The following is a 12,613-nucleotide window of genomic DNA, read 5'->3' as shown; positions in this document are numbered from 1 at the left end:
CGCAAGACCATAAAAGATATTTAAATACTGCTCTATCTTCCTCCAAAATACAGAAATTTTAAGTAAAAACAATTTATGAAAACGAAGAAAAGAAACTAGCATTAGCAGAAGGATGTATTTCCATTCCATTTTTTATAGTAATTCCTTCAGATCTAAGGTCTGTGCATCACAAGTTATCAAATCGGTTTTGCAGCGCACATGATACATAAGGCCGTTCAAACAGCTGCTGTTTTGTTGCCCGCAGATGTGGAAAATATTGTCATTAAAATATATTTCTATTTCTACATTACACTGTGCGTCTTCAAATGCTGAACGAATTTTGTGAAACTGCGGAAGTCGCATGTACAAGAAAATACTTGGTTACTGTAAAACGCGCTAGTTACCTCTGTCGACAGCTTTAGATAGAATTTTCAAATTATACCACGCCATAAATTCCTACTTTCTATATCAGGCTTAATGGCCTAGAATTGTAGAGGAGAGTTTTGAAAAAGAATCCTCAAATTTAGCTAGAGTTTAAAAACAAACAATCATCTTTTTTTAAATGCTATTGAAGTTATTGAGGGAGATAAAATTTTGGTAATCGAAGTAGCGAACGAAGTTTAAAATATCTGAATCAAAAGCGGCCAGAAAGTCAAAGCGGTCGGCTAAAATCTCTATGACCTTTGACCCCCATTATGACTTTCGGAGGTCAAAATAAATTGTTGTACGGATGAATGAACTGCGTAACCGACTTTGGCACCCTTCAAAACCTATGGTTTGACACGTTGGTTGTCATGATGGCCAGACATTTAACTCTATGACCTTTGACCCCCATTGAAATAAAACTATTTTTTCAAGGAAATGATCTCATAAACTAATAAAGCGCTGTAATAATGTTCTTATAATGTTGGTTTCATTCATCTTTTCCATGGTAAAATGTCTCAACTTGGCTTGCCCCCCCCTCCTAGAACATGGCTTCCCCCCCAGGACCATGGCTTTCCTCCCCCTAGACCATGGCTTCACCCCCTCTAGGTAAAAAGAAGGGGTCCTGGCAAGTATCACGTAATTTTTTCCGCAAAAACCAGTTTATTGCGATCTCGGTTATCTTCAATAAAAATAATTAAACAAATTGTTTTATTTATAAGCCCAGCACAATGAAGCCTAGATTAACGTATTTACACTAAAAATACGCATTTTGAAAAATCCTACGTGAGATTAAAAAGAAGGCGTGGAGCAAAATCCCACGATATCTCACAAAGGATGAAGGGAGGGGTCCATAAAAATGCAAAATTATTTTAGAAATATTACTTATTAATAGTAGATTAACCTAACGGTGACATTCCTAGAAAATGAATATTAAGACAGTCCCAACGGTCGTGTGTCATTTTTCACCCGTAATTTTAGTAACTTTGCATCGAGCAATATTCATGAAAATTGGCACACTTATGGGGAAAGGTCCTAAGTTTTGTTGAGTTTAAGCAACATTTTTACAATTTTGACCTTTTGACCTCACAATGTGGGTCCAAACCAAAAATTTTAATTTGCCTTATGTGGTTTTAATGAAAAAAATTGAGATTGAAAAATGTCTAAATTTCATTGACAAAAATGTCAATTCTTGGGTTTTCGGACTTAAGAAACCCGAAAAAAACACTTTAATTTACGAAAATTCAACCTTTGACCCAGTAAGGTCACCGTCAAGGTCATAAGGGTGGCAAAAAGAATAGCATACTAACAAAGGTGTCGATCCATGGATTTTATAGGGCACCCAAGTCATTGGTATTGTCCAAATACCCGTATTATTCACTAATTGACCTCCAAGGTTAATACGGAGGTCAAAGGCCATAGAGGTAAACGTCCGGCCATCGTGACACCCAGGTTTCGAACCATGTGTTTTCAAGGGTGCCAAAGACGATTTTTCAATTAATAGACCCGTACTGCTGATTTGTTGACCACCGAGGTCTCAATGGGGGTCAAAGGTCATAGAGTTAAATGTCTGGCCATCATGACAACCAACATGTCAAACCATAGGTTTTGAAGGGTGCCAAAGTCGGTTACGCAGTTCATTCATCCGTACAACAATTTATTTTGACCTCCGAAAGTCATAATGGGGGTCAAAGGTCATAGAGATTTTAGCCGACCGCTTTGACTTTCTGGCCGCTTTTGATTCAGATATTTTAAACTTCGTTCGCTACTTCGATTACCAAAATTTTATCTCCCTCAATAACTTCAATAGCATTTAAAAAAAGATGATTGTTTGTTTTTAAACTCTAGCTAAATTTGAGGATTCTTTTTCAAAACTCTCCTCTACAATTCTAGGCCATTAAGCCTGATATAGAAAGTAGGAATTTATGGCGTGGTATAATTTGAAAATTCTATCTAAAGCTGTCGACAGAGGTAACTAGCGCGTTTTACAGTAACCAAGTATTTTCTTGTACATGCGACTTCCGCAGTTTCACAAAATTCGTTCAGCATTTGAAGACGCACAGTGTAATGTAGAAATAGAAATATATTTTAATGACAATATTTTCCACATCTGCGGGCAACAAAACAGCAGCTGTTTGAACGGCCTTATGTATCATGTGCGCTGCAAAACCGATTTGATAACTTGTGATGCACAGACCTTAGATCTGAAGGAATTACTATAAAAAATGGAATGGAAATACATCCTTCTGCTAATGCTAGTTTCTTTTCTTCGTTTTCATAAATTGTTTTTACTTAAAATTTCTGTATTTTGGAGGAAGATAGAGCAGTATTTAAATATCTTTTATGGTCTTGCGTCTCCAAGTGCTTCGAAATATCATACTGCCGTGAAAAATAGAAATTTATCCGTTACATTTCACACATTCTTAACAAATTTCACAGAGTGATCGCGTCTGGATTTTTTTAATAAAATGAGATTCACTTCTTAGATGATCTTTGAATCCACATCCTCTTTTCTTACGTATTGTGACAAGAATATAAAAAATTAAATTATGTCGTAAATTGTTTAAAAAAATTTAATTGAAAACTCTGTAAGTACATACGTACAAAATTACATAAAAATATTTAATAAGTTATTCAATATATTAAATATAATTGATAGTTATAAAGCACATTTATTTTTAAAATTATTTTAATCCAATCCTCTCTTTCTTTCTAATTATAAATATGTTAATAGGTATTATTTATTCCCAGAATTTTCCGTAGCGTACGTAAATCGTAGGTGTCACTTGCAAAGCCGGCGCTAGACCTTTTTCCACCATCGCAAAATATATATAACACGAGAGCTGTCTGCTAAGTAAAAAATTATGCATTTATGAAATAACTAAATTACTTACCTGAATAATATGAATGCTGATTTGCTGACATCCCTTTTTAGTAGCGCTAGCGCGCAGCTCAATTTGCATCGCATAATTGACCGTTTAAAAATTACTACATGCGAAGGCGTTGCCGCGTTACTTCGTGGACGACCGGCTTTACACCATGACCCTTTTCCTCTCTAAAATTCCTCCCGTTTACAACTTTTGTACAAGATTTCATGTTTTTATAACGATGTTCCGAATGATGCTAGATCGCTAACGAGATAAGAAAAAAATCTGCGGAAGTTTACAAAGGGCTTTGTCTTCATTTTACTGCCACAATATTTTTTCGTCGCTGCCAATGCCGAAAAATGCCACTGTTCATTAATTGTAAGTTCACCAATCCAACCATGGCTGAGAGAATACTTTTCGTACATAACGCAATAAATATTAGTACTTTTAATTGAAAAATCGCGAAGAAAATGGTCAAAATACCGCAGTGATACAGTGAATCCCCATTCGTAGCCATGCGCTACGACGATGAGCGTCCCAACCGTGACGTCACGCCGCTTTAAAAGTGGGAGGGGAAGGAAGGGAGGGGAGGGGAGATGTTGGCCACACGGCGAGACATGGGTAGGGGTGGGGAATGGCGGGTCTAGTTCTTATATGGTCTAAGTCTGTATCTGTGGAAATCGACTACTGGTGGCATCGACTATCGACGGAATCCACTATCGAAATCACGGGCGGGAGTCCAAATCTTGGCATTCAAAAAAATTAAGCTTCGCGTTATGACTTGAGGAATAAATTCCACTGAAAAATATATTTTTTGTTTCATCGCCTCAGTAGATAAAAAAGCACGATTGAAATCACATTTCGAAGAGCATTTTTCTTTATGAAAATAGGGACTTTTCATGGCAGGATTTTTTACATCTTAAGGCAGTTCATTGATTTTTTTAATTAATCTGCATTTCTTAATAACCCAGGCGGACGGCGTTCTTGGGTGTTCCGAATAGAAATGATAAAAAACTCTCCAGCACCGTTATCAGCCTCCTTCATTTTTGCCAGGGCTGCCTGAAGCCAACCGGGGAAAATAAATTCACTGATGAATCAGTTTAAAGATATTAAATGAGACGACGTCTTTATCCAATGAAACCAGAAGGAGAATAAGAAGAGAGTAGCGGCTCGAGCCGATACCTTTACAAAGAATGAATATACATGTACAAACGTAATTATTTGCTTTGCCAACCTCGCTGCCGTGAATGACACCTGCCCTTTGCGAACAGGTCCCACTCCATGTTTTCAGGGAAGAGTTAGCTGGTAAGGTTTTCCAACTAAATTCCAACAGTGTTTTTCACGTGACACCATCACGTGGACTACCATTCGTCTGGCTCCTACCCTTCCACATATTTGGCGTGAGTGGCCCTTCCTGAGGTAATTTAGATTTATTCCTGTCAGTGTAGCTCTTGGGGTCATAGGAGCACGCAAGTAACGGAAAGGTTTTAGCCCATTGGAAAGGACGCTGTGTATACTGAAGGCTACATATGGAAATAGTATACGGACAGAGTAACCTTTAAAGGGCACTAATTGTTTACTAATGGCTACACAGTAGCGGATACAGAAAAAAACTCTAGAGGGGGGCGCAAAAGATATCTTGACCAACCTTTGCTTTTATCCTAAAAAAATAATCAAGTCACATGCAAAGTTTAAGAAAGTGTTATTTGAACTGATTATACGCACATGAAATACAAAGCCATCTTATGACATAAAAAAGTTAAAATTGTAGTCCTGCAATGTTTGGTTATGCGGGCGGCCAGGAAAGGGTTGGGGGGCGCGCCTCCCATATGTAGTGTTGCCGCGAGACTCGAGACTTTCTCGTCTCGTCTCGAGTCTCGTCTCGTTTTCGAGACGAGACTCGAGACGAGACCGTAGGGTAGAATTCGAGACGAGACTCGAGACGAGACCACCATTTGACGAGACGAGACGATACCACTTCCACGAGACTCTCGAAAGTCTCGAAATTTAGATACACGTCCTTAATTGATATTTGATATAGTTTTATGCCTAAAGGTTTATAGGTTTATGCCTAAAACTATATCCTTCAGTTAGGACGAAATGCATTTAACGTTTTTCTTAAGCATTATATTTTAAATACAGCTGAATAATAACTTTTCGATAGATGATCAAACTATAAACTAGAATATTTGCTGAAAAACCAATTTCTGAATGCATGAGCGACACTTATGCAGCCAAGTAAGGGAGTGTTAATGGCTGACTACTTTTCCTTGTTTCCCGGGATAATTAACTTGGGAAATTGGAGCCTTATTTTAATGCAAAAAAGTTCTGGCTAAACTTTCGAGAGCCACAGCCTTGTGTTACAAAAATGTGTTACGTTGGGTGGTCAGCCCCTCGACGGTATCTTTTGCTTTGGGTATTTCCTGCATTTATTTCCTCTTGATTTCTTCAGGGTTCAAATGTCTTTCTTCATTCTGCATTTGTGAAAGCATCGGTGTATCTTAAACAAAAGACTGCATCATACAAATATAAAATTAGGACGTATGACGAGACTTATTCCGCGTCGGTAAGCAATACTGCACAACATAATAGATCGTAACGAGAACGCCAGAAATTGTGTATGACTTTCGTAAATTACAGTTTCCTTTTTCTTTCTACCGTTTTTTTGTAGCAATCCATCACAATATTCACGTTTATATTACTTCAGTAATACATATTACTGCGCCCTTGATTTCTAAATATTTCCTAAGATGGCAACGACAGTATAATTTTTATTACAGCTGAGAGGAATCCTAAATTACCTCTATTTCGATCGATTCAACTCAAATGGCGAAAGGTTTTCACGCGCCGTGCAAACTCCGAGTTATACATTAAGTAGGAAAAATATATTAAAATTCTAAAATTTTTACAATTATTGAATTTCATAAGAGACATAAACGTGTTTATAATTACATTCATTAAAATTCTTATATGGTTATTCAAGCTGAAGTCCCCTGAGATCCTGCCAACTTTATTTTTTTCTTAACTATGTAGTCTTGGTGCTGTCATCGGCACTAAAATCTCAGTAAGCTGAAGAGTCATGGTATCCTCAATTTTTTATCTCACTCATTTGAGGATACTCGGAGAAAATGAAATTCGTGCCTCAGCATTTTAACTTTTCTGAAAGAAAAAATTCCAATCGGTTCATAATTGGTAGAGGGTATTTCGAGGTGGTATTAGTACCTTCGTGTATTGCGATCTCATTACCCTATTGGAGTCCCATCTCTAAGGCTATGTCCGAAAAATTTCACCCGCATGTAATTGCAAAACAATGTGGCTCGCGCGGCCGTTAGCTAATAATTATTTCAATGTATTGCATATTGTAAAAACTTATGGAGAGAAAGTCGTACTTAAATATGTTACAATTGTAATTAATTTTTGAAATTGGTGGTGAAAAAATGTGTCCTGCACAGTTATGCCACACTTGCGATAATCCGGGAAAAGCCTGTGGCGGGGGAAGGAGGCTGCTGTTGGCCGCACCGCGATGTACAGGGATACATATGCCACCATATTTTGTCTCCGGAAGGCGTGTGGGCAAGGATAAATATCTAAGAGGAAAGTGTTGGTTCAAATGAAAAAAACATCAACTCGGTACAATTATTTACTATAACCTGATGCCTCCTGGAATATTTTGCGCATCATAAAGCTCACGTAAAACTTCTTTAACTTTACCATCATTTCTTTGGCCCAAAAATGATTTTCCCTTGGCATTCAATTAAAATACCATGAGGATACCACCAAAAAATATCACAATATTTTTACTAGATATTTCTAGCTGTCTGCACTTGGCAGAAATATCTGCTTCTTCTGCGTAGCTTATAATTTCCTTCTTTTATTTCCATGAAGGTAACTTTTATTTTCAACTTCTTCCTCAGGAGTAATATTTGTACCACCAAGACCTCGCCATCAGATATTATCCCATCAGGACTAGCAGCCAAAAAAGTACATTTTAATCAACAAAGACACCTCCGGGCAAAACTTTATTTTTGCTTGATCTCTCATATTCCCTGATGGCAGATTTTTCATTGGCATTTCCCCAATCGGTTGTCTAGTTTCCTCTGAAGGAAGGAAGCAAAACATCGTCAGCCAATTTTTATGTTTGATTTCTAAGATTACACATACGACCAAAGGAAGAGGCTTGAACCTCTTCCACTTTTCCGACTGCTACGTCCCATTGAGCATTTGATCTCTAGTTTCCTTCTCTTAATTTTCACGCCACCTTTGTTTCATTTTTACTGATGAAAGGAAATCACTCATTGAATTGTGGTTGCCCAATGTTACGTCACTTAGAACATCACGAAATCACGAATGAGTCCATAATGATTGTCTGATCCCTCTATTCGATGACGCTTATTTTTGGATGTTGCAGATAAGTCCATACACCTTTTCTTCATATATCCCTTATCTCTTTCTGAGGAAACAATTTTTTTGTAAATTCTCCTCGGCTCTTGTCCATTAGTTCTTTGTGAAAAATGCACATTGCCTTTCATATTGGAAGTTACTGATGCAATGGCGCACCTAGTTTCGTAGGACCCCTTAGACATAAATTTACTTTCTTCCCTCTTATGTACTTTGCCACGTAAGAGTTGTAGAACTCCGCAAGATTGTTAGTGGCATTATGTATAATAATAAAAATAGGGGACTGACTAGATAAGAGACTGTTAGCATAAACGATATCCTCCCATAAGCCGCAACTGATGAAATGAGGGATCAAGTTTTCCTCTCCTTCTTTGGGCCCTTTGCAATAATATATATCACATTTACTATGGTTTTCGAGGGTTAAATTTTCCTTTTCTTTAGCCGGTTACTCTCCGATATCTCCACTTCACTTAACTAGTCGGTTGATCCATTTTCTACTTTCCCAGAATCAAATCACATTCGACAGCAAGGTGGAAAAACAAAAGGGTCTCTCTCAGAGGTTGAGGAAAAAATACCCATAGGTAGTACCAAGAGTCCGGTAGTACTTGGCAGTATTTAAAAGCGGTACTACCTTATCGATACTAGAAATACCGGTACTTGTATGGAGGTACTTCGACAGCGCTGCCATTTTATGTTTTATCAATCAGGTAACTACTAAAGTAATTGAGCGCTGATAATATTACAAGCGAAAATAATATTGAAGAACATAGCTATTAACAATGACGGCATAATTGGGTGGTTTCCTTCATCAAAGAAAACGAAAGGCATTGATTGCGATTCGTTACCCACCATTAGTGTATTCATAATATACAAATTATTTTGTTTTAGAAATACCGGGTTAGACGAATGGCAATGGTCCATTTTTATCCTCATTTGAAAAGGGCCAGATTGGCGCCCATGCGATGCCACTCCACGTGACGTCACAGGGACCTAGTTTCTATACGAGAAGACAGGAGTTATACGTCGTCTGAGGTTACCATTGCATGCATGAGGCGCAGAGCTCAGGGAAACATGTCTTAACAATCACTTATTAAAACTGGCTAAGGTCAGAAATTTTTCCTCGTTTGATAAGTTATTAATAATCCTTATTTAAGCCAAGCGCTACCAGCCAGCAGGGTACTAGGCTAGCCGCTAGCAGCCTGCGTCGTATCAGCGCTAAGCCTCGCCTCAAGGTCACCTCGCAGGGCGGGAAGGGGAACCAGAAATACGTCACGCGGAGAGACTTCCCGACATTCATACTTAAGCGTCGCGTTTTCGCGCGCTTGAAAAATTTCACTTTTCATTTAATCGTCATGTCCCGACAACTCGGTACACACGACTGAAACGGAGAGATTGATCCGAGTGGCTAGATCAACTCTCTGAGAGGGTTGCTGGTACTTAAGAATTGAAATTCAGAGTGATGCTAGTGGGAAAGAGACATTTATTTCAGAAAATCTTACAGACTCCAGAACCCTGGAGTAGCGTAGCCTTTGGCAGCGAGCGAGGTCTCTTCCCGCGAGGTCCATGGATGCAAGGGTTTATATACTCTTATTCCTAGATAAGGGAGGGGGGAGATCAGTATACGTTTCTGAGGCAGGGGAAGGAGAGGGGGAGAGCTTCTCCCAAAATGGGCCTTTTAAGTTGTTCCTGAGGGTTCCAGCTGCCACAATCCCTTTAAGCTGCACTCGTCTATCCCCCTCTAAAAGCAGTGAAAATATCTATGACCCCTTTTAAAACAGGATGCGTCTATTACCCCTTTAAAAGTAATGAGGGTATCTAGAACCCTTTTAATAGTTTCTGTCTTGACAGGCAAATGATCCCTCCAGACGTGCACGTGATAGGCCGTCGCGACGAACCCTTTTAAAGAAGTGAGAGTGATACATTTAACTGTCACTCTTCCCAGAACAGCTGAGGGTGGCCCTTAGTGTTTTCGTCTAGGCATGCACGTGCTGCAATTCATTACACCTCCCCTCATACCGAGAGAAAGCAACAAATACCTAGTTGCTTTCTCGACATCTTAAGCTTAACGCTTAGAGACAGCGCCTCTCGACCCTGGGCGACGGCCTGGTCCTGGAGAAGACATTATTTCATTTAAAAAAACCCCCTCTTCACATTGGTCCTTATCTGCCATGACCTCATTGGAAGTGTGTACCTTATTAACAATTTTTGGTCTGAATATAATAGTAGTGCATGAGTCACCGTTTTCACAAGACCTAAGAAACCTTGGGAAATAGACCTTACAACATTTACAGCAATAGCAACAGAAAATTAATACAATTACAATTAATCCAATAATTGACATAAATGAGAGATTATATACTCTCTCGGTCTGTTTTTGTTTCCATTCTTCTTCAGACAATAAGTTCTCTACCTCTTGCACCTTATGACTTGCGTATTTTAAGTCCTCTATATTATTCACAATATGATTCAGGTGAGTATCAATTTTCATAGAATTCACCGTTTCTACAACGTTCCCATCGAGACAACAGTCATATGACAAACTCAACGGCGGAATCACATCCTTGTTGCTATAGTTAGAGTTGAACACAAACTGTGATTGGATTAAAACTTTCGGTCCGTAGCCTTTACACTTCTTAAACAACCTTAGCTTTCCAGTTCCGTTAATAAGTACGTCCACTGGGTCTTGTTTCTCACACAAAATGGTAATGGATTCTGGTCTCCCGGACACATATAACCATTCATTATTGTCCAATTGAGTCCAAAGTGTTTGGTTGAGTATGGCTACTCTTACAGAACAATCAGATGGAATTTTTCTAATTGGCTGAAGCATCTTGGCTTCGCATTCTTCATGCAAGTGCGTAGACAGAATAGGATACACTTGTTTACATACCCTCCAATACATATTAATTTTCTTACATTTAGATAAATCACTCTCAGTAAGCTTAGAATAATATCTTTTTGCAATATCCATAAAAATATATGGTTTCTCTGGTTGAATAAATAAAAATTTAAAAGCATTCAATTCAGTTCTTATAGGAAATGGAAACACTTGATAAACATTAAATTTTATGTGATCCGTTAATGGTACCTTAATCACATACACAAGAACATTGTGGTTAATAAACACATCAAATTCAATAACATTTAATAAGGCACTACTGTATGCCACACTCATAGGGAATGGAAGGGATAAGTCATTAGGTATCTCATCCCTGCTCCTTTTCATCATCTCAATTATTTGTACCGGAGTAATTACGTGTGGTTGCAATATGCCCCGTTGAGCATTCACTATAGCGCTGACTATCAAATCGTAATCCTGTTCGATTTCATGAATGATGCGATTCAGTTGCATCATGTGTTTTTCAAGAATTAAGGTGACTGACAATAGACGGATTTTGCCCTTTAACTCTCCGTCCTTTTGATCTAAGTGATCCTCTACAAGTTTTAAGTTTCTTAACAGCGCGTCTTCGTTCTCTTGTACCTCCCTAATGGTTGAGTTTACCGTCCTTAATGTGGCTGTGGTCATTTGTTCCCTGGTTAGTTTTAATATACCAGTCTGTTCAGTTTCCAATCTATTAATCTTTTCAGTGTAATATTTTGCATCTGCCTCGTCCATCGTTCCGAACAAAACCTTGCTTAATTCCCCTATAAAATTAAGAGCACCTCTTTTCATTCTCAGAGGGCTTTCTTGATTACGTGCTAATTGATAAAGTAATTGTTTTTTATTACTAATGTCCTTAATCTTAATTGGTACATAATGCAACATCTGGGTGCAATCTGTGACATTAGTCCACGTATTATTAACATAATTTTGGCAAAAACCTATCGTAAAATTAGCGTACTTAAGTAGACTTTCGTACTTAACATCTATATCTGATAAATTCACATATGTAACAACTTTCCATTCAGAGCTATATAATTGTGCCTCCCCTTTGTGTTCGTAGTACAGCCCGGGTGAGTCCTCTATTTTCTCAATTGAAAAATCAATCTCCTTGGCGCTAGCAATGCTGGTAAACAGCAGCAGGAGTCTTAGCGCTACCTCCATTTTCATTCCTGCAATGGATCAATAGAATAATTTCAGCCTATTTGCGTGAACCTTCGAGAGTTTTCTTTTCATTTTAATAGTCACATTGACTCCATTTACGCTAATTACTTCATAAGGTCCAACCCATTGAGTTGATAACTTCCTTGACCTCCCTCTTCTAACAGATTCGTCATAGAGGAGTACTTTGTCCCCCTCTTGAAATAATTCTGCCTTACTTGTCCTATCGTAATACTTTTTTGACTTGACTTTTGATTCCAAGAGACCTTCTCTGGCCTTCTTATAGCAGGTTTGCATCCTTAATTTGAGGTCGGCCAGGTAGTCGTCGTATGTGTAACACCTGTCCTTTGGCTCCACCTGAAAGCATCCAGGTATATTCGGTTTCCTACCGAACATCACTTCATGAGGGGTGAGCTTCGTACATGTATGCGGTGTTGTATTAAAGACAAATACCGCGAATTTGACCCATTCATCCCAATTGGATTGATCACTAGCGATGTAGTGACGGAGGTATTCGGTAAGCGTTCTGTGGCTCCTTTCCAGAGCGCCATTGCTCTGCGGGTGAAAAGCTGTCGTTTGTATCTTTCTTATTTTCAAAATTTTGCACGTTTCTTTAAATACTTCGCTAAGGAAATTTGCTCCCTGATCAGTTAGTACGGTTAATGGCGTACCATACACGAGGACAATTTTTTCTACAAAAGCTTTTGCAATTGACGTGGCGTCCTGCCTTTCCAACGGAATAGCCAACGTGAACTTTGAGAGTTCATCCTGGAAGGTGAGAAGATATTTAAATCCACGCTGCGTTACAGGTAGCGGGCCCACGATGTCCAAACTGCATTTCTCGAAGACAAACTCGGGTGTTGAAGTTATTTGCATCGGCATTTTGGTCTTCCTTCTCGTGAGT

Source organism: Ischnura elegans, chromosome 11 (genome assembly GCF_921293095.1).
Source record: "Ischnura elegans chromosome 11, ioIscEleg1.1, whole genome shotgun sequence".
Lineage (NCBI taxonomy): Eukaryota > Metazoa > Arthropoda > Insecta > Odonata > Coenagrionidae > Ischnura > Ischnura elegans.
The sequence above is the reverse complement of the archived record's forward strand: the minus strand, read 5'-3'. Positions refer to the sequence as shown.